Genomic DNA, 23,312 nt, shown 5'->3' with positions numbered 1-23,312 from the left:
TTGTTGTATCGGAGGTTTTTATGGGCGGCCTTGTAAATGTAAAAACGTAGGGAAAGTGACAGGAGGCAATTGCATATACTGGGGGAAAAACTAACCTTGATCCCTGTCTAGTTAACACAGCTTCACCCCTCGTGTGAAGACATAACCAGTCTTAAGCTCCAGTTTCCCTACTTAAATACATTGAGATGTCTCCTACGCGTCCACCGTCCACGGTCCATGCTATAATTATACAATCTTATCTGTACTATGGGATTCCATCATCTACCCCCACAAACGTAACAATACTTTGCAAAGTTTCATACTGGGCTGGTAAGATTTGTAAAAGTGAAGTCACCTTTGATCTGATTATAAATCCTGTGTTTTGGTTATTTAAAAAAAAAAAGTTTTTATCCTTTTTATTTTATCTTTTAGATTTCACCGTTTGAAGTCTTGCCATCAGCCAGCGGGTGGTTTAAGAGCCCCTGGAAGATGGTCAAGACCTAGTGCCATGTAGCATGCCTGCTGTATTATCCAGCACACAACGACATCATTCTTCAGGTTTTGCTGGATCGAGGTCTCGAGGGTGCATTCTGCTGTTAAAACATATGATGAAAACAATACCATTTATGGAGTAATTTTAGGTTTCTAATCACCGTTAATCTTTTCATTCGCTTTGCTTTTCGGTGGCAGTTTGCTCTTTCCTTGCGGTGTTTATAACATGAATTGCCACATTTAATGGATCTGCTCTTTTTCTTTTTCTGCCTTTGTTACTTATTGGCTTTCTTTGTATCTGTACAGAATTGGCCCGTGGCTGCTGAAATGCTTGAAGTTAGCTTGGTGATGCCACCATACTATTTTTTAAAATTACATTTTGAGGGTTAATATTGGCTCCGATCACAACGTAAGATATTTATTTACTTTGTTTAAAGATTTTTGTCGTAGTGTTTTTGGGGGATTTTTTTTTTACAAATGAATAATCGTTTTTGAGTTGAGCACACATTTGTTTTTGTTTTTTTGTTTTTCTTGTTTAGGTTTTATATGCTGCACCGTGTGCGTGTGCGTGCGTGTGTGTGTCTTACTTTTCTCTTCAGTAAAGTGGACTCTTCAAAGGTGCTTTCAAACTTGAAGGATTTTTTTTGGGGAGGGAGGGTCGTGGCACCACCATAGCTGCAATGCAGGCTGCCCATCATGCACTGTACCCTGTCAGAGTGGCAAGCTGCCTTCGATGTTAGCACATTCCACATGGCAATTTATATACATGTTTGCATTGCATTGAAAACCCCACATATTACAATGAATTACTTTGGGGTGGAATTTTTTTTTCCTGCCATTTAAAACCTTTTAATGTTTCCTTTTGGCATATATGTATATAGCTATTGCGATCATGGCGTGAGTTACGAGATGATGGAAAAGAATGGGTTTTTATTTTTGGTACTGTAATTTGTGCATTCGTTGTGATTTGTTTGGTCACATGTAATGGTCAAAAATCCTTGCGACGATCAATAGTTTGATAATAAATGGAATTTCCTGGGGTTGTTGGAGATTTGAGGCTAAATTTACCCTTCAGTCCTCACCAGTTTTATGTGATCTTTTTTTTTTTTTTTACTCGAGTACAATGCAATCATGTTAAATGGATTGATGGATTTCACCGAAAAGCATCACATCATGATTGGTTCGTTGCTTCCATTGAAATGGTTTCTAATTTGAAATGTACGCACTTGTGTGTGACATGTGCGGTTCCAAAAGTCGTCGACTTAAATGATCACACGCTTCAAATGTTTCGGTCGAGTGTTTAATTGCTCATTTTAAAATATTGATGTTTAAATGAGGTCTTCAATTCTCCCCTTGTTTTCTTAACCCTCCGAGTAGGGGATTTTTTTTTGATAAAAATACTCCCGGTGCGGGATTAATTTGGCATTTTGGTTTTGGAATGCAACCACTGACGATCTATTTATAGGTATAGTCGATGACGTGTAGTAACGTCATCCATACACAAAACTTTTTCGCGGGTTGCGGCACTGGACATCATCCGTACTCAAGGGGTTAAGGGGGGAATCTCGCAACATGGCAACTTTGAGCCGAAAATGCCCCTTTTGCCTTTTGTACTGAATGCGACGTGGTAAGCGTGTTGGTCACACAGGTCTGTTGAGGCTGTAAATTGTTCTCGTGACGTCATTGTGCAGAATGCTCATGCCATTACCATTAAGGTACTTTGTGATTTAGTATTTGAACTTGGCAGAAACATTTGTAGTTTTACTTTATTTTATTTTTGAAAGGAAACATCACCCATGTTTGTTTATATACAATTGAATACCTCTGGACATTGCAAGTCTATAGCAACTGTTTCTGCTGTATCAAAGTTTTGTTCCTGAAGTGTTTTTTTATTTTTTTATTTTTGTAAATACAGTATGTAGCAGCATGTACACTTTTGTAAGCAAACGTGCATAATATATGAAAGTGACCGCTTTGTCATATTGTACATCTAAATCACTTTGGATCACATTCACCGTCTGGATCATACCTTGTTTCAAATAATAAACACAAACAGTCGAATTTATCGCTTTTATTTTTCTGCTGCTGCTTTTTCTTCTTCCTTTACTCCTTCTTCTTGGTTTGATATGTTGAGCAAATGTTAAGGAGTTATTTGCTATAGCTTGGTGTTTACCAAAAATGTGCACCATTTGAGCAACTACAAATGGTACTTTCTGGTAGCAGAAGTGCCAACATTTGCTTTGATCCCAATTCTGAAATACCACATGTGTACTCGGAAGCGGTTTTGCGAGTTTGCTGTGCGGATGGCGATTTCCCTGTTTTTTTGGTGATTCCCTAAGCTGTGCTTTTGATTGTGGCTGTTACTGTGACGAGCCTGGTACCCAAACGTATGTGCGCAGTTCACCAAGCATGGTCGAGCTTCCAGCGTACCTCAGTTGAACTTTACTATCTGCTTTGTTGCTTCATTTTCCTCAACAGAAAAGGCAACATGGTGAAAGGTAATACAATGGTGGCTTTCGGTAGCTTATCGACATTGACGAACTGCAGGTGCTTTGAATGATGCTTAAAATTTCAGCTGGAATGTTTATGCCTTCGCTGATGAAGTTGCCTGAGACGTTACGTTTTCTGGTTGTCTGTCCGTCTGTTCGTCTGTTTGTACGTCCGTGATAGGTTTTCATTACCGGGATAACTTAACAACTGAAGGGATCTAAGTCAAACTTGGTACAAGTATGTATGATGATGTAAAGATGAACTGATTAGATTATGGGGTCAAAGGTCAGAGGTTCCGTTTGGTAGAAGTTCTGTTACTGTGCTAACTTGTGAACCAGTGATAGGATTTTGACCAAAGTTTGTACAAGTTTGGTCAAAATACAAAGATGTCATCCATCATCACCACCATCATTATCATTATCATCATCATTATCCATCATCATTTTGATGCAAAGATGAACCGACTGCATTTCGATGTCAAAGGTCAGAGGTCATGCCAGGTAAAAATGTGATGCTTGAGAACAGCTGAAGGGATTTAAATCAAAATTGGTACAAGTATTATAATGATGCAATAATGTGGGCGGAGGCATATTACAACGTCCAAGAGTGCTGTTCTAGTTTTATTCTTAACTAAACATGTATGCGCGTCACAAAAATAATAATACTTGCTTATACTATTCAAGGTATTCTCCAACTTTGGACACCTGTCCTATTGTAGGAGCTTTCATAAATCTTATTTGGACCACATGTAAAACCAATGAAAGGTGTCATTCTTGATTTCCTCGTTTGTCAAAATCTTTTTTTTTCCCCCATGAAATTGCTTTAATATTGTCCTGTCCGTGCCAATAAAGACTGGTCTCGGACGGATGACCAATCGAGCTTACCTCCGAGGCGTTCAATCCAACTATGGCGGACCGTCTTCATACGCGAGGGAAAGGAGAGTGACAAACTTACCTGCACGGATTCCACTGGACGTCCTCGAACCACGATAATCAAATCAAACTGACACGGAATTAAAATGCAACAACAAAAGGGTTGAATAAAAATAATGCCAGGAAACAAAGAAATGCACGGTAACCAAAATCCTAAATCCAGGGACCCTCTATACGGACTCGTATACAACACAAGGGGATATAAAAGAATGAAAGGAAATGTGTGTTCATGTGGTGCGTTTGATCAGTACACGGCTTCAAGCGGCCCTTGGACCCTGTCGATCCTTGAATGGGTCCCTGGTCCGTGCGTGGGAAAACACAAGCTTAGGTGCCAAGTTCGTTCACCCGCCAACCACCGAACGTGAAGCGGGCAGGGCCTCGTTTTGTCCTTGTCCCACGCTCCACAAAGCACGCAGTCTCTCCAAGCTCACACGGCCGTCACGGATTCAGCACCAACAAACGAGGGAAAGGATCCGCCTGCTCGCACCAATCGCCCAGACCAAAAGAAAGAACACGAGCCGCGACCGTCTGCAGCAAACGCGGGACACCAAGAGGGCAAAACCATGACTTTGCTTTCAAACCCCGGACCAAGAGAGAAGAATGCGTCCGCGTCTGCTCGTCCCTAAAGCCAGGACCCAAGAGGTGGAAAATGCCGAGACTTTGTACCCTGTCTCCCACGTCATCCGATGACGTCCGCGCACGCTCCTATCGGCGAGTGTCATCTCATCGCTCTATGGCCGTCCTGACCAATCGTTCTTCGGGGCGTGGCCTTACGGCCACTTGCCAGCCTTTGTGATCACCCGGTCAGTGGTATCATTGGTGGTGCTCGAATATCCTGGTTCCGGTTACTTTTATTTAGTGTTATAATTGCGTACCGATCACTTAGCGGGTAGTGTGTGTGTAGTGCAGTGTCATGAGGAACAAAGAAAAAGGTCACAGGGGCAATTTACATACAGGGGATTAATTACCCTTAAATCCTACCTAATTAACATAGCCCCACCCCTCACCATGGGAACAAATATACGCTCTTGCACGACATCCGGGCTAACGGATCCCTACATAGTTACAGGTTTCTTTTTCTTCACGACAGTCGGAGCACACTACCTTTGCAATCCTACCTGGCCAAAGGTATTTAATTGCCTACCCTCTATAAATGTAACAATATGAATACCCTTGACAGGCAATCATCACTCCATTGTGCAGTCATTCTGTAAATTTCATCAGGCTTGATGTATTAATTAACCAGAAATTTCAGGATTTTTTTTGTGTTCCATTTTCTTTGTTACCTCACTTGCCTTTTTTGACTGTCACTGTATGCGTTGAAGCAGGGACTCTTGATTATGGAAATTCATTAGGAATATTATAAAGACTTACAAATGTTCCCGTTGCTCCAATAATCACTGGTACAATTTTGGCGCTCTTCAACTTCCAGGATCTTTTCGCTTCATTTTTGAGATCTTGGTATTTGGTCATTTTCTTGATTTCTGCATTGTTTAGGCCAAAATCGCTGGGGACTGACACCTCAACAATTAACAATGCCTTCTTTTCTTTTTGATACTTCAGTACTACAGTATATCTGGTTGCAATGCTTTGTTTTCTATGTTCACGCTTGATGGGATCAATAGGTCATACGTGAGCAAAACTTCCTTGTTTTTAGTGATTGCTTTTGGTTTAAGTTTCCATGAGTTTTGTGGATCTGAGATTTTGAGACAATTGCAGATCTGCCAGTGGATTACTCTACACACTTTGTTGTGACTTTGGGTGTACAGCTCTTCTGACATATTATTATTATTAGAATTTTTTTTTTTTTTTTTACATCCTCATAGTAGGTGGCTCGTACTTTGTTTCTACCATTCAGAACCTGCACCTGTCTGACTCGGTCCTGACATTTACTTAAAGCCATTGGTGTGGTGTCCTTGATCGTGACCTTTTATAAGTATTCGTTCTCCATCCCAGTTGAGCTTACCTCTTCTTAGCCATTCCAAAGAGCCTTGTTTGTCGACTCCCAATCTGTCCAACTCTATTAATTTTTTTATTTTTTTATACCTTCCTGCTCTTTTTTTTTTTTCATTTTCTCAGATGTCGGTGTATATCAGTTGATATTTCATTTTATATTTTTCTTCTTTTTTTCAATTGTTAGGGCTGTATTCTGTACTGTTTCTTGTGTGACTTCTTCCAGTAGTAAATGGCCTCCTTCTCTATGCTCCAACGTTCATTTTTAGGTTCCTTTTGTTGGGCTTCGTTTTTGAGACAGGAAGCACATCCACAGGCTCTTGGCTTGGTGCAAATCCCTGTCCCCTCATGAGTTGGTCTTTCTTCTCACTGGAGAATGTGCAGGCTTCATTAAATTGTGTGTGTGTGTGTGTGTGTGTGTGTGTGTGTGTGTGTGTGTGTGTGTGTGTGTGTGTGTGTGTGTGTGTGTGTGTGTGTGTGTGTGTCTGTCTGTCTGTCTGTCTGTCTTTTTTTGTAGAGTTCTACTGGAGATTTTTTATGTTCAATGTGACACCCCAAAATGATAGTCATGACCTCTTGAGTTGATTAGGGTAATTATTTATAAAGAACCCGGAATAATTCTCATGTTTTAAATGTGCACCATGTTAAGGTGAAAAGAGCAGCTTCATAGGTCCTTCCCTGCCATGGCATTCTAATCATAAAATATCAAAAAGAATGATAACATTGTAACAAATCATATGTGCATTAATAGTAATAATATTAACACCAATAATAATAGTAGCATCATATAGCAATAATAATAACGAACGTATAATCCCTGCCCTCCTCCTCCACCCTGGCCCCCCTGCACACCTGGGCTTGGTGAAAGGTAAGCTAATGCCCAAACAGTACTGCAGGCAGGTATGCTACCAGGCCATGACGGGCTCACTCGTATAAAAAGTACACACACAATTTTTGCATATACACAATTACCCCACCAACATTTGCCGTCTCAATCCCACAACAAAGAAGAAGAAGAACAAGAAAGAGCAATCGCAGATCGCAAACCCTCGCCAGGATGTATCTTCAGTGGTTTTTAAGGCTTTTATGTTAAAACAAATATGGCGGCCGAACCACGTGACCGATGACGTCATTTTTGTTTCTAAACATTTATTCCTAGATTATGCTCAAATTTCATCTTGATCGATGAAGTTTTGTACCTGTCGAATTATGACGCCATAATGGAGGCACCTATGGCATCATTAACGTATTTTATTCCCCATGGAGAGTTCTTTACAATGAGCCATGTCTCAGTTTTTTCTATTCAGCGCTTTCGGGGATAGCGGTACAAAGATTTTCGGTTTTTCCAAGATTGCGGCCGAACCACGTGACCTATGACGTCATAATTATCATAAAATTCTGCAGGTGGAGTTGCAACTATGGTGAAAATTTCCTGTCGATCAGACCAACGGTTGCAGAGAAAATCGTATTTATTCTGTGCGGACAAACGGACTCAAATGCAATACCCTCTCCTCAGGCGATGGTAAAAATACATAAAATGTCATAGCAGCCGCCATGATTTTAGTAATTTTGGTGTACGGAGTTAAAGGCCGTCAGTCGGCCATCTTTTTGGTCGGATGAGAAAACAAAATCTTCTGCATATGTATACTCATGTATTGGCTTTGTGACAAGTTTGAAGAAAAATGGTGCATGCTTGTCTGAGAAATGGATGGGGACACTTTAAAGTCACAAAATGGTTGCCAGTCAGCCATCTTTGATCGCATCGTGAAACAAAATGATGTGCTCATGTACACCGTCATGTATTGTCTTTGTGCCAAGTATGAAAAAAAAAATTGGTCCATACATCTCAGATATGGTTGCGGACTGATGGACGGATGAGACCAAATCCATCGGCCCCTGTTTCGGACCAAGTCCAACAGGGGGCTAATACAATACACAATTACACCAACCCACACTACAAAATCTCCAGATACCTCTAATATGGACATCTTCATTCAATTATTTTCACCTATGACAACTGGATGGTTGGTATTCATATAATACTTACCCAGCACAGTCAACTTGGTGCGAGCCAATGCTTCTGTTTTTGAAAAAAAAAAAAATTGATCCAAAATGCTTGCCAGACAGTGAGTGATGACATTATACATTTATATTTTCTAATATAATGGTTGTGTAGATCACGCTCAAATTTCAAACCGTTCAGACTAAGCATTGTCCTTGTCGAATTATGTCATCATATTAAGGCACCAATGATGTCATCGTTAACGACACTTATTCCCCATTCTGAATTCTTTACAATGAGCCACGTTTCAATTTTTCCCATGGAGCGGGTTTGGAGATATGGAGGTGTGAAGTATTTCCAAGATGGCGCACATACCACGTGACCATTGACGTCATAATTATCATATTCTATGATGTATCTTATTCTCCATGCTGAATTCTTTACAATGAGCCACGTTTCAATTTTTTACCATGGAGTGTTTTCAGAGATAGAGGTGCGAAGTTTTTCCAAGATGGCGTCGGTACCACGTGAACTATGAAGTCATAATTATCATAAATTCTACAGGTGGAGGTGCTCCTATGTTGAAAATTTAATGTCAATCGGACCAACAATTGCAGAGAAAAAATATCATACTGATGGGATCAAGCGTTGTACTTGTCAAATTATGACGTCATAATAAAGGCACCGATGACCATCATTAACATATCTTATTCCCCATGATGAGTACTGGACAAAGCCTTGTTTCAATTTTTTTCTATTGACCGGTTTTGGAGATATAGAGGTTAACGTTTTTCCAATATGGCGACCGTACCACATGACCTATGACGTCATTGTGAATAAAAAATTATACAGTTGGAGGCGCTCCTATGGTAAACTTTTGTGTCAATCGGATCAACGGTTGCTGCGAAAATTAAGACATGCACGTACGTACGCAACGGAATGCCAACCCCTACTTTTCGTTTCGCAGGCGCATGGCATTAGAGGGTGTCCCAGAAGTCTGGACCCATAAGAAATATAGGCGTTTTATTCCCAAAGTTGCACACATTTTAACTTCTGTTTTACATGTTTCAGGAACAAGCAACGGTACCCGCCCTATGGGCAGGGCTTCAATTGGGAAGCCCAAATGAAAAGGCAAAATATCAGAAATTGAAGGCTTTTTATTTTATTTTAAACGATTCATATAAACATCCGTTAAATCATATCACATGAAAATCATCAAAATCTAAACAGTATTTGTAGAATTTCAATAAAAGCCACATTACTGTTCATATCGGTAAATATTATTCCATCGTGTTTGGAAAAACTGGAAAATTGGAAAAACAATATAGCCTATTTTACTCCAGGGGGTCCCAGGTTTACCCACCCAAAATATCGTTGCGATCGGTTCTGCCGTTTTTGCGGTACCTTCAAAGGGACGGACAGACGGACATTTGGTGAATTATAGTGAGATGAAACAACCCTGATGGCGCAGTATACCAATCAATAGAAGGTGGAGCTAGTGTTACTACGTTTCCGGAAGAAGCCAGAGGGAGGGAAGCCTGTTTGTTTACGAAAAACACCTTGAGAAGCCAAATCCAACTCATCGATTCTTCGGCCAAGTGTTGCAACGATTAAAAGATACTGGAAGTGTTGCTGATAGATTTTCGTAGTGGTCGTCCTCGCTCTTCAGTGCAAATTGTTTTTTGAGTCTAAGTGTAAATTGTGTATTTTTTTCAAGATGGGTCAAGATTTCTGGGACATGCTGTATATAACATCGTTTGTTTTTGGCCCATGTCGATGTGGACGAACTGGTGTCACCCCATTGGTTGGACAGCTTGCCCGGCTCCACCCACAATTATAACCTCAAAAAAAATTCATACGGCCACCATTTTGTTAAGCCTCATTTGCTTTGGGCTTAGGCCATAGGCTTCTGGTGTCAGCCCATGGCCCAATACAATTGGAACTAGAACGGCACTCTGGTTTTCCACTCGGTAGAGCGCATATCGCCGCCATCCTGAACAGTTTTGCATTTTGTATCCACTAATAGGCCAGATCTGAACCTGAACCGGAACCAAATTCAAATTGGCGCATCCACTTAGTTGTGCCATAACCCACACATAACTTTTTGAAATATTGTGCTATATATCGTTTTTGGCCCTATCTCTCAATGGCAAAGAATCACTTTGAATAAAATTCTTGTAACCGGATCCAGATTTGGATCATTCACCAAAATCGAATCGATTCATCGTTACCACACACCCAACTTGTCCCCCAAATTTCGTCTGAATCCGTCCATAACTTTGAGATATCCTGTTCACATACACACAAACAAACAGACGGACAGACAGGTGTGAAAAGATGGCTTCCGTCCACCTTTGATGGCGCAGGCAATTATTCGAGCTAAATAACCACGATGTATTATATATGCACATAAACGGTAGGCATGTTTTTGCTTCATGAATGTACCTTGGGTTGTTTTTATTATTTTTGGGAGTGATCGTGGCAGCGGTCTGTAGCCGATATACATCGCCCAGATAAAAGGATGAGCACATTGTATAATAAATGAAAGGTTTTGTATGTAATTTTGGTTTTAGCCCGACTTTTCAAGGCTGATGAGTGTGAAAATACAGTCGGGTCGCCCGTCACAAGCATTGGGCATGTTTTTGCTTCATGTATGGAATCCAGATTGCAGCGGTCTATTGTCTATACACCACCCAAATAAAGGGGTGAGCAATATTGTTACGGTTCTGAGAATGTACATCTACCATCATTAAAGGTTTGCCCCCATAGTTAGTCCACAAGCAACACGTAGGCCACCTTAGAACATTAGTTACGTCATATTATGTGTGAGAATAAGGTCATTTCCATTAGCGATACCTGCGTTGTGTAAAAGAAATAAGAGTAGGCCCCGTTCATTTTGCGGCCCACCCTCCAAATCGAACTCGTTGGGCAGCATCCATCCCGCGCCCTGATTCGGCTAATCCACCTCCTTTGCCAGCAGCGTTTGCTGCTGGCAAGGGTTTTCGCTCGAAACCAGCCAAATGCCACGAGGTAGGCCTGAGAGAGGGTGGAGCCGGCGTTGAGGTCGGGGAGCGGCAGCGAGACGGTAAGAGCCAACAACCAACCAGGGCTCGGGTGAAAGGGTGTGAGGGGCATGGTAAGGGCACGGCTGGCAAGTTCCAGAGGGTTCGCTGGGCGGCGCTATATAAACGCGCGCACAAAGCCCTTGTACAGGACTGATGAGCGAGGGGCTTTGTAAGAGGACTTGCGCAACTGCACTCGGTGAAAAGGACTGCCCTTATGAGAGAACTGTATACGAGGACTGAAGGAATCGCGCTTGCTACCAAAGGGCTTATGCGACGTGATTGTGCAAAGAGGCCCCGTGAGGAAAACGCATTGGGGAGCGCCTATTGAGCGGCATTGGGAACGCATATAGCGCCAGTGCATTTAAGACGTACGTGACCGTGGTCGCCAGTAACCGCCAGCCAGCCGTGCCTTTCGCCCTGTAACTGTCCGCTCCGCGTAAAGACCCGCGGGGAGCTTCTGCTGCCCTGACCATCTGCTTCGCGGTACGAGTCGGGGACCGGAGCGACTGCCTGGACGCCATCATCCCTGGACCATCACCCTGACCTTCTACATCCCCGTGTGAGTGTGTCTGTGTGTGACGGGCCCGTTTGTCCAGGGATAAGTTAAGACTGCATAAGCTTCACTTTGTGTTCTTCTCTTCCTTCCTGTACACATTGTAAATAAACCAATCTGTTCTTCCTGCTTTTCCTGATTCGATCATATCAGTCCTTTCCTCCATTGGGTAAGCGTGGCAGTTTCGGAAACCGCTCAAATCGGGTTTAGTTCTGTTAACAGCTCGGATCACGGCTCGCTATCGCTCGGCGTTTCCACTACAACCGTGGTTCGGGCGGGGTTATTTCCTTGCTTCCTGGGAGGCATTGGTAATTAGGTATTAGGAATTCGGCCTACGACCCTACCCAGCGCTGACTGGAAGGAACGTCATAGCCCCGGATCGCGTCGGCTAGTAAAAGACAAGGGGACTAATCCTCCCTTGGTAAGGGGAAAAGCCGACGTTGAGATCCACAACAATATATATGCTATAAAAGGTGGGTGCGTGTGCGGTAGTTGCACCCATTGGTCAAGACAGTTTGCCTGACTCCGCCCACAATTTCTACACCACCGCTGCCTTATTTCTATACTTTGTGTAGGTCTGAGATTTCATAGGCCTCTTTTTTTAGGCTCGTGTTTTCTGACTCTTTCACAGATTTATCTTAACTCAAATTTGACATCCAATTACATTTATCATGTCGCTAAGATGGTTTAGGACTGGGTTACAAAAAACGGAACGAAGATTGTACGGATATTGATGTTTCAAAAGTTTGTTTGGCTTCAGTACAGGGATAAAGAAAGACTTGATGTTGATATCGATATTGATTGCCTCTAAAATGTGTTTTGTAGCGTGCTGCATGTGCACATGTGAACGTCCACTGGCAGACTTCATCATGCCAAACCTAGACACTACTTTCTATGTTTACTACAGTAATGTGTTCACATGTCTAATACTGTGCTATGCATCTCCAAAAGCCATATTTGATACCTACATTTCTGGATGAATTGCTTTCTGCTTTGATCGATCAATCACATATCAGAATCCAGACAAACCGCGTATCTTTGTGGCCTCAAAAGAACACTGAAATAACTAAATATTGTTACCCGTAAATGTTAATAACTTCAATAAAGTAGGATATATGTGTTTGTGTTTGATCGATTATCTCGCTGCACACATGTACAATCGTCTATTTGTAGATCTGATCAATATTGTTACGTTTGTTGGGGGTAGGCAGCGATTACTTTAGACCAGGTAGATTTGCATAAATTAGCATGCTCCGATTGTCGTGAAGAAGAAGAACAACCATGTAATAAGTCGGGATCCGGTAGATAGTGTGTTCGGATTAAGGTATATCTTCGTCCCCATTACAAGGAGTGGGGCATGTTAACTAGCTTAGGGAATAAAGGTTAATTAATTCCTAGTATGTTATTCCCTCTGTGATTTATTCCTATGTCCCTTATGGCATCGCATTAGACACGAGTTGGAATCGCGCATTTGATGGCACTAATTAATAATAAAACCTATTGGAAGCTGGGACATTGAGCCCTACCGCTGACAACCCCGACTTGGGAGGCACACATATAACGGACAGGCCGAGGCCAAGCCCCGAGGAGTCATGATTTGTCATGGTGTAGCGGTTACCGGAAGCATTGCACAATCACCTTGCACCGGCCGATGATGTAACCGGCGGGCAGTTACTTGCCCGGACTCACCCGGACATGTCCGGACTTGCCTTGCCCGGGCGGACTCTCGATTTGCATACCACGCCCCGTTGAGAGGCGTGGCTGACTTATTTGCATACCACGCCCCGCCTGAGAGGCGTGGCTTTTGTGTGGTGAACTTTTGATATAAATTGCCGCCAGTGTTAACGGGCTATTCAGTGCTTTTGAGTTATTTCGAGTTGAGCTAGAATAAATAGCTCAGTGAAACTTCGTTCCTGGTGTCGTCCATTTTGTCTGGCTTTATTGTGCGAGCATAGCTCCACAATTGTTGACCCCTTTTCAAGAACATGGCGATGGAGTCATCTGTAGCTTTGAAGCTCCCTGGCTTTTGGGAATCGCGCGCAGCCGTCTGGTTCGCCCAAGCGGATTCTCAATTCGCCCTGCGGAACATTACGGAGGACACGACGCGCTACCACCATGTGGTCTCTGCGCTCAACGCCTCCACCGCTGCCCGGTCCTGAGCTTCCTACAGAACCCGCCAAACGCCGACAAATACGGCGCGCTCAAAGGCCTACTCCTCGGTGCGTTTGCACTCACGGAGACCGAACACGCGCGACAACTGCTCGACCTCCCGGAGCTGGGTGAGGCCCGTCCATCCGAACGCATGGAGCACATGCTTGCTCTACTCGGTGACCACAGCCCAGATTTCCTCTTCCGCGAGCTGTTCCTCCGGCAGCTACCCGGGCAGGTACGATTAGCTTTGGCTAATTCGCCCATCATGGACCCTCGCGCCCTGGCCAAGGAGGCCGATAAATTTTTCTCGGCCAGGCGACACGTCGGAGCGGCCGCCTGGAACCCTGGGCCGACCGAGGCAATGCCCGCGCCACGACCGGCGCCACCACCGGCCGAGTTAGCGCCACTGGCGGCAGCGGCCGCCGCGACGCCCCGTCGACCGAACCCGACGCGACCGCCGGAGCCTCCACCAGAGCGGACCATGTGCTACTACCACGCCAGGTTCGGGCAGAAGGCCAGAACATGCCGCCCACCATGCACTTTCGGCAGGTCAGGAAATGACCAGGCCGGCGCTCGCTGCCTGCCATGAGCGTTGGCCATTCAGGCAGCCTTCTGTTTATTACGGACACAGCGTCCGGGCGGCGTTTTTTGTGCGACACCGGCGCACAGCTGAGCCTGATACCCGCCTCGGTGCAGGACAAACAGGCCGCGCTTTGCGGCCCCGCCTTGGTCGCCGCAAACGGCTCCTCCATCCGCACCTTCAGTTCGCGCAGCGTCGCATTCTGCTTCGGGGGCCAGCGCTTCAGGTGGGACTTCATCACGGCGAACGTACCCATGGCCTTGCTGGGTGCAGATTTTCTGTGCGCGCATGGGCTTTTGGTGGACGTCAAATGGTGTCGGCTCATCAATGCAGAGACCTTCAGCTCGCTTGCTTGCTCATTGAGCGGCTCCGCACCAACCAAGCTGGCCTGCACGCTCCCGGCCACGGACGATTTCACCTGCCTGCTCGCTGAGTTTCCCGCCCTCACACAGCCGACGTTTTCGGCTGTCGCCGTCAAACACGGCGTCGAACACCACATCCCGAGCACAGGTCCACCGGTCTACGCCAGGGCTCGTCGCCTCGACCCGACCAAACTCGCCGTGGCGAAGGCGGAATTCGACGCGCCGGAGCGATTAGGCATTGTGCGGCGCTCGAATAGCGCGTGGGCCTCGCCCCTGCACATCGTGCCCAAACCGGGTGGCGGATGGCGACCATACGGCGATTACCGCCGCCTCAACGACGCCACCACCCCCGACCGGTACTCGATACCACACATACAGGACTTTTCCACCCGTTTGGCAGGGCGGGTGATCTTTTCCAAGGTCGACCTCATTCGGGGCTACCACCAGGTACCCGTCCGGCCGGCCGACGTGCCGAAGATGGCGGTAATTACACCTTTTGGCCTCTTCGAGTTCCTTCGCATGCCGTTCGGCCTTAATAACGTGGCCCAGGCCATCCAGCGGCTGATGCACAGCGTGCTGCGCGACCTCACCTTTCTTTTCGTCTACTTGGACGACATTCTCGTCGCCAGCACTTCCCGGGCGGAGCACCTCATCCACCTGCGCATGCTTTTTGAGCACCTTGGCCAGCACGGCCTCATCATCAACCCGGCGAAATACCAGTTTGGCGTAACGGCCGTTGACTTCCTGGGGCACCGCATCACAAAGCGCGGGGCCGTCCCGCTGCCTACCAAGGTGGAGGCAGTCACAAGTTTCCCGCGCCCCCGCTCCATCGAGGCCCTACAGGAATTTTGGGGGATGGTAAATTTCTACCACCGGTTCGTGCCTCGCGCCGCCCAACTCATGCGCCCCCTGTACGAAGCCCTCCGGGGCAAGCCGGCCAAGTACGACGTCGCCTGGACCAAAGAGATGGACGCGGCGTTCATGGGCGCTAAGCTGGCCCTCGCCAACGCGACCATGCTGGCGCACCCGGCACTTGACGCACCCATCGCCCTCACCACGGACGCTTCCGACTACGCAGTGGGCGCCGTGCACGAACAGTGCGTGAACGGGGCTTGGCAACCGCTGGCCTTCTTCAGCCGGCAGTTTCGCCCTAACGAGCGCAAGTATAGCGCTCCTCGGCCTTTACCTGGCCGTTCGCCACTTCCGCCATCTTTTAGAGGGCCGCCCGTTCACAGCGTTTGTGGACCACAACCCCCTGGTCTTTGCCATGGCCAAGGATGCAGAGCTGTGGTCGGCCCGCCAGCAGCGCCACCTCTCCGCCGTGTCCGAATTTATGACGGACATCCGGCACGTCGCGGGAAAGGACAATGCTGTGGCCGATTGCCTCTCCCGGTCCGGCGCGAACGCCGCCCACCTCGGTGTGGACTTCGCCCGCATGGCGGCCGACCAGACCGCCGACCCCATGGTGCAAGCCCTCCGGACAGCGGACACAGGCCTGCGGTTGGCCGACGTCCCCTTCGAGGACACAGGCACAGTTCTCCTGTGCGACGTTTCCCTGGGCCAACCTCGCCCCATCGTGCCCACTGGATGGCAGCGGCACATTTTTGATGCCCTCCACGGCCTTTCCCACCCGGGCCGGAAAGCGTCGCAGAAGCTCGTGGCAGCAAAGTTCGTCTGGCATGGGCTCCACAAGGACGTCCGGGACTGGGCCAACGCCTGTGTCGCCTGCCAGCACGCGAAGGTCCACCGGCACACCCAGGCCCCGGTGGCACCATTCAAAGTGCCCGCGCGGCGCTTCGACCACGTCAATGTGGACCTGGTGGGACCCCTTCCCTCCTCGCGGGGCTTCACCCACCTCCTCACGATGGTGGACAGGACCACCAGGTGGCCGGAGGCAATCCCGCTGGCATCAACAACATCCGCCAACGTGTCGCAGGCCTTCATTGGCACCTGGATTGCCCGTTTCGGCGCCCCCTCGGACATCTCCTCCGACAGAGGCCCGCAATTCACCTCTGAGCTTTGGGGTGCGGTCACCCAGGCCTTGGGGGTCAAGCTACACCGCACCACGGCCTACCACCCCCAAGCCAACGGCTTGTGCGAGCGATTCCACCACTCGATGAAGGCCGCTCTCAGGGCCAGCCTCCAGGACGACGGTTGGGCCGGCAGGCTCCCGTGGGTCCTATTGGGCCTCCGAACGGCCCCTAAAGAGGACCTCCAGGCTTCCACCGCCGAGCTGGTCTACGGCCAGCCACTGCGCGTGCCGGGCGAGTTCATCCCTGATGCCACCGGCCCCTGGTCCGCGGCTCGCCAACGCTCGGTCCTCCAGGAGGCCGCCAGGAGATTTGCCCCCATGCCCACGTCCCACCACGGCTGCCCCCAACCCCACGTCCCCCCAGCACTTCGCACTGCGGAGTACGTTTTTATCCGGAACGACGCACACCGGGGACCGCTCCGGCCGCCGTACGATGGACCTTTCCGGGTCCTGAAGAGGGACGACAAGTCGTTCATCATTGACATCGGCGGCAAACCGGACCACATCTCCGTGGACCGCCTCAAGCCGGCCCATTTGGACCTCGACCAACCTCCACGGTTGGCCCTTCCTCCACGACGGGGCCGTCCCCCGTCAACCAAGCCCCCCGCCCGACCATCCACCGCCACGCCACCTACCACCACCACACGAATCGCCAGGGGTCGTTTCGGCCGGGTCATCAAGACCCCCCTCAAACTGACTCCCGGTGCAAGTTAATTCTGGGGGGGGCGCATGTAGCGGTTACCGGAAGCATGACACAATGACCTTGCACCGGCCGATGACGTAACCGGCGGGCGATCACTTGCCCGGGCTCGCCCGGACGTGTCCGGACTTGCCTTGCGCGGGCGGACTCTCGATTTGCATACTACACCCCGTTGAGAGGCGTGGCTTTTGTGTGGTGAACTTTTGATATAAATTGCCGCCCGTGTTAACGGGCTATTCAGTGCTTTTGAGTTCTTTCGAGTTGAGCTAGAATAAATAGCTCAGTGAAACTTCCTTGCTGGTGTCGTCCATTTTGTCCGGCTTTATCGTGCGAGCATCGCTCCACAATGGTTTTGATGTGCTAATTTTGATGGTTTTGATGTTTTATGTGGGAATGTGTGTTTAATGTGCTCGCTCTTACACGAGCCTCGATGTTGTATACAAAAAAAACAAGCAAAAAAACCCCCAATTCGCTGGTAGTGAGACCCAAAAGTTTGAGTGTCTGAATTTCTTCAAGAGGATTGTTAGGAAGTGGATGGGAGACGGTTCTTTCGGAGAGACGGAGTGACATTGTGAAGTTTGTCAGGATTGAAAACCATAGTCCAAGCGTTTGATCAGCACGTGATTCTATCAAAGTCCGATGAGGGATGTTGCGCCAGATGGTTGATGAGGTGGAGTCGTCAGCAAAGAGACAAAGACAAGCAACTCTGGGGTGTACTGTATCTATGCGAACGAGCTGATGAAAGATCTTCGTTCACTGAGAATGCGCAAACTTTGTACTCATAATTTTTCGTGCAATCCGTATTCGCGGTTTTACTCGGACGTACCATTGGATGGCGCCATCGAGCCATTTTCATTGGTGCGCCGACCATTGGGTGTAGTGCAGGTAACACGCCTCAAGTTGGTATCTTTTTCATAATGATCTACAGGTCATGTAGGAGACATTTACAACTACATCCCATACAGGACAACGACGTTGGCAGACAGTACATTGTACTTTCACTTGGATTGTACAGATATTATCAGACGATGAACAAATCGAAGGCGTACACGGGATTTGAACCCGGGATCCCAGCATGATAAGGTGTGTGCTTGTATGGGAACACCAAAAGGTCGTTTGTTTGTTTGTTTGTTTGTTTGTTTGTTTATTTATTATTTTTAAAAAAATTTTTTTTTTTTTATGAAGATTTTTTTTTTTTTTTTGTATACTTCATCGAAGCTCATGGAAGAGCGAGAACAAGAACATAAATATACCTTAAGGCCAAATAAGTACAGCATTATTCAAGCTGTTTTATTATGAAGCAAACATTTGGGGGCAGCAAGCTTAGAGGTTCTCCACTTCAGGTTATCCACCACAAAACATTGCGGTGCCGCAGGGGGTGCTGCATCGGGGAGTACAACGATTCAAATTGCTGAAACATTGCGGTGCCGCAGGGGGCGCTGCATCGTGGAGCACAACGAGACTTGAAGGTGGCTCTTAGTCGTGTAGGCTACTCAGGTGGAGGTAAACGATTAAAGCTATCTTTAACTACAGGTACGTTTAGCAAACATCCAGGTAGAAGGTTGAAGCAATATTGTATTTTCGACTCCTGGCGGCCTTGAGAGCCACAAATGGGTCTATCACACCTGGAGTGGAAGTAGCTCTCAGATAGGTTGGTGGCCTTGCAATACTCGAGCAATCTCAAATATGGTTCACACATTTGTAGCAAACTTGCTGTTAAACATTTGTGGACCGTTAATATGATCATTATACATGCCTCGTTTGAGTATCTCTCTCTATTGTCTTCATGTTGCTCTAGAGTTTCACATTCAGTGCTTTACCTTCACTTTGCATCCAATAGAAGCAGCAACGACTTTGCATGACCTGCCCAAAAATTCTAAACCCACGATTTCTTATAATTACAGTCTATCCTCCACATTATTTATTAATTATTACATACAGTGTTGGCTTGGAGAGGGTCCACATTATTTATTTATTATTACATACAGTGTTGGCATGGAGAGGGTCCACATTATTTATTAATTATTATATACAGTGTTGCTTTGTGGGAGAGGGTCCACATTATTTACTAATGATTACATACAGTGTTGGTTTGTGGGTTGAGGGTCCACATTATTTATTTTATATACAATATTGCTTGGAGAGGGTCCACATTATTTATTAATTATTATATACAGTGTTGGTTTGAGGGAGAGGGTCCACATTATTTATTTATTTTATATACAGTGTTGGTTTGAGGGAGAAAGTCTACATTATTTGTTTAGTTTATGCATGTTGTTGGAGAGGGTCCACCTTATTTATTTATTTTATATACAGTGTTGGCTTGGAGAGGGTCCACATCATTTATTTAGTTTATACAGTGTTGCTTGAAGAGGGTCCACCTTATTTATTTATTATTACATACAGTGTTGGCTTGGAGAGGGTCCACCTTATTTATTTATTTTATATACAGTGTTGGCTTGGAGAGGGTCCACATCATTTATTTAGTTTATACAGTGTTGCTTGAAGAGGGTCCACCTTATTTATTTATTATTACATACAGTGTTGGCTTGGAGAGGGTCCACCTTATTTATTTATTTTATATACAGTGTTGGCTTGGAGAAGGTCCACATCATTTATTTAGTTTATACAGTGTTGCTTGATATATATATTGTTTTTACAGTTGTTGTTTATACAGTTTATACAGTCTGTCCGTCGTCTTGTCCACCGTCCACACGCGGCTCCAAGCTCCAGCGTGAGGAAGCCCTCCGTCCGCCCGGAGGACATGTGGGAAGGAGTATTGATGGTTTTGAGGGAGTTCATGGGGGTTACGGATATGGTGTGAGAAATGGAGAAGGTGAAAGGATTTTGGAGTTTGCTGATGGAGCTGATTTGTTGATTTGTAATACTCAGTTCCAGAAAGAGGATAATAAGCTTGTTACATACACGTCAGGTGGGTCAACGACAACCGTTGACTACCTGATGGTGCGTAGGCGAGATAGGGGGCACCTCCGGGACACAAAGGTGATCCCGGGGGAGGAGGCTGTTTCACAGCACCACTTGGTTGTCTGCGACGTAAGGGTGAAAGGTGCGAGGAGAGCTCGGCGGGTGAAGTACCAACCGAGAATGAAGGTGTGGAGGTTGAAAGAGGTGACAGTAAGGGAGGCATTAAAAGAGAGGCTGAGTAGGGTCGAGGATGATGTGGTTGAGCTTGAAAGTGGTTGGATGTCAATGAAAGCTAGTCTGTTGGGAGCCGTTGGTGAGGTATGTGGATGGACAAAAGGACCACCGAGGCACTCGGAAACATGGTGGTGGGATGATGAAGTTGGAAAGAGGATTGACGTGAAGAGGAAGAAGTTCAAGGAGTGGCAGAAGGCGAAGGGTACGGGAGCAGAAACAGCAGAGCATGAAAGTTATAAGGCAGCCAGGAAGGCTGCAAAGAAAGAGGTAGCAAAGGCGCAGGAGGCATGTAGGAAAATGTTCGGAGAACGCTTGGATTCGGAAGAGGGTCAGAGAGCGGCATTCAGGATTGCAAAGCAGATAGCGAAAGAGAGGTGTGATGTGATGGGGGTGAGTTGCTTGAAGGATGAAGTGGGACAAATCGTTGTCGACCCAAATGGAATTAAAGGAAGATGGAAAAGATATATGGAAATGCTGTTGAATACAGAGAATGAATGGGATGGCAACATAGTGAGTAACCCAGTTTTAGGACCGGCAGAGAAGATAACTGAGAAGGAAGTTGGGGAAGCGATAAAAGCAATGAAGGGTAGAAAAGCGGGAGGGCCGACGGGAGTTGTGGGAGATATGTTGAAGGCAGCAGGAAGTTGGGGTGTGAAGAGAATGACAGAGATCTGTAATCTGGTGGTGAAAGAAGGCCGCATTCCAGTGGGTTGGGAACTGAGTACCCTTGTCCTCTATACAAGGGGAAAGGTGACCCTCTGGAGTGTGGCTCGTAGCGAGCGATAAAGTTATTGGAGCATGGAATGAATGTATTAGAAAGGGTGTTGGAGAGGAGGATAAGGAAGAAAGTGAAGATCGACGAAATGCAGTTTGGATTCATGCCAGGAAGAGGAACGACAGATGCGCTTTTCATTGTGAGGCAGTTGCAGGAGAAGTACATGGGGAAGAGGAAGAAGTTGTTTCTTGGGTTTGTTGATCTGGGGAAAGCATTCGATAGGGTTCCACGCAAAGTATTGACATGGGCATTGAGGAAGTTAGGAGTGGAGGAATGGTTGATCAGAGTAGTGATGGCAATGTACAAAAGAGCGCGCACAGCTGTAAGGACGAAGGACGGGAACAGTGGTGAGTTTGAGGTGAAGGTGGGAGTGCATCAGGGGTCGGTACTAAGTCCACTACTATTTGTAGCTGTGATGGAGGTGCTGGCTCAGAACGTAAAGGAGGGTTTACCGTGGGAGTTGTTGTATGCAGATGATCTGGTGTTGATTGCGGAAAGTATGGATGGACTGAAGGAAAAGATGAACACGTGGAAGGAATGTATGGAGACAAAAGGTCTGAAGGTGAATATCGGAAAGACGAAGGTGATGGCAAGTGGTAAAGCATGTGGTGAGGTGGAAAGAACTGGGAAGTGGCCCTGTGCTGTGTGTAGGAAGGGTGTCGGAGTGAACTCCATTCAATGTACAATGTGCGCTGAGTGGGTTCATCAAAAATGTAGTGGTCTGAGAGGGTCATTAACCAGTGTGGCAGCTACATTCAAATGTAAGGTGTGCACAGAGGGAGCTGCAGATGGAGGAAATGTTGAGTTGGATCTTGGAGACGGCGTGAAGCTGGAAGGTGTGAAAACATTTTGCTACCTCGGAGACATGCTGAATGGAGAAGGTGGATCAGACTCGGCAACGGTTGCTCGAGTGAGATGTGCATGGAAGAAGTTTCGGGAACTGAGTGGCGTGCTGATGATGAGGGGAGTGTCGTTGAAGCTGAAGGGAAAGGTGTATGCTGCATGTGTGAGAAGTGTTATGATTTATGGGAGCGAGACATGGGTAATGAACGTAGAGCAGCAACGAAGGTTGGAAAGGGTGGAAATGCGAATGGTTCGACGGATGTGCGGAGTATCGTTGAGAGAGAGGAAGACAAATGATGAATTGTGAAAGATGATGGGAATAGAGCCTGTGATTGATGCTGTGAAGAGGAACAGGTTGAGATGGTTTGGTCATGTGTTGAGGAAGGATGAAAGTGCCTGGTTGAGAAGAGTGATGGAAATGAATGTAGAAGGAAGCAGAGGACGGGGAAGACCGAGAAAGACTTGGCTAAAGATGGTGGAAGAAGAAATGCGGGCAAGGGGGGGTTAACAAGGAGAGATGCAGAAAATAGGGCAAAATGGAGAAGATTGTCATGGGGACCGCAAGGCTAACCCCCGCTCTTGCAGGGAAAATGGCCTTTAAAATGCATGTTGTTGTTGTATACAGTGTTGCTTGAAGAGGGTCCACATTATTTATTTATTATTACATACAGTGTTGGCTTGGAGAGGGTCCACATTATTTATTTATTTTATATACAGTGTTGCTTGAAGAGGGTCCACAATATTTATTTATTTTATATATAGTGTTGGCTTGGAGAGGGCCCACATTATTTATTTATTTTATATACAGTGTTGGCTTGGACAGGGTCCACATTATTTATTAATTATTATATACAGTGTTGGTTTGTTGGAGAGGGTCCACATTATTTATTTATTTTATATGCAGTATTGCTTGGAGAGGGTCCACATTATTTATTTATTATTATATACAGTGTTGGTTTGTGAGAGAGGGTCCACATTATTTATTTATTATTATATACAGTGTTGCTTGGAGAGGGTCCACATTATTTATTATTATATACAGTGTTGCTTGGAGATGGTCCACATTATTTATTTATTTTAAATACAGTGTTGGCTAGGAGATGGTCCACATTATTATTATTATTATTATTATTATTATTTTTTTTTTTTGTATACAAGATCGAGGCTCGTGAAAGCGCGAACATTAATCACACAGAAAGACAAACCGACACATAAAACATATAACATCGGGAGCGGTAGACAAG

General features: G+C 46.3%; 1 protein-coding gene across 3 annotated transcripts in view; it reads left to right on the top strand.

The window, feature by feature from the left end:
* The window catches only part of LOC137421183 (methyl-CpG-binding domain protein 2), a 29,855-nt gene extending 27,323 nt beyond the window's left edge, over positions 1 to 2,532 (top strand). For all 3 annotated transcript variants that reach the window (XM_068106981.2, XM_068106982.2, XM_068106983.2), the window contains one exon: positions 412 to 2,532. The gene's annotated coding sequence lies outside the window, so the exon portion shown is untranslated. The remainder of the gene's footprint in view (positions 1 to 411) is intronic.
* Positions 2,533 to 23,312: the final 20,780 nt, after the last annotated feature.

The sequence above is a fragment of the Myxine glutinosa genome, chromosome 2, assembly GCF_964187855.1.
Source record: "Myxine glutinosa chromosome 2, kmMyxGlut1.1, whole genome shotgun sequence".
Lineage (NCBI taxonomy): Eukaryota > Metazoa > Chordata > Myxini > Myxiniformes > Myxinidae > Myxine > Myxine glutinosa.
This window is presented reverse-complemented; position numbering and strand designations above follow the sequence as displayed.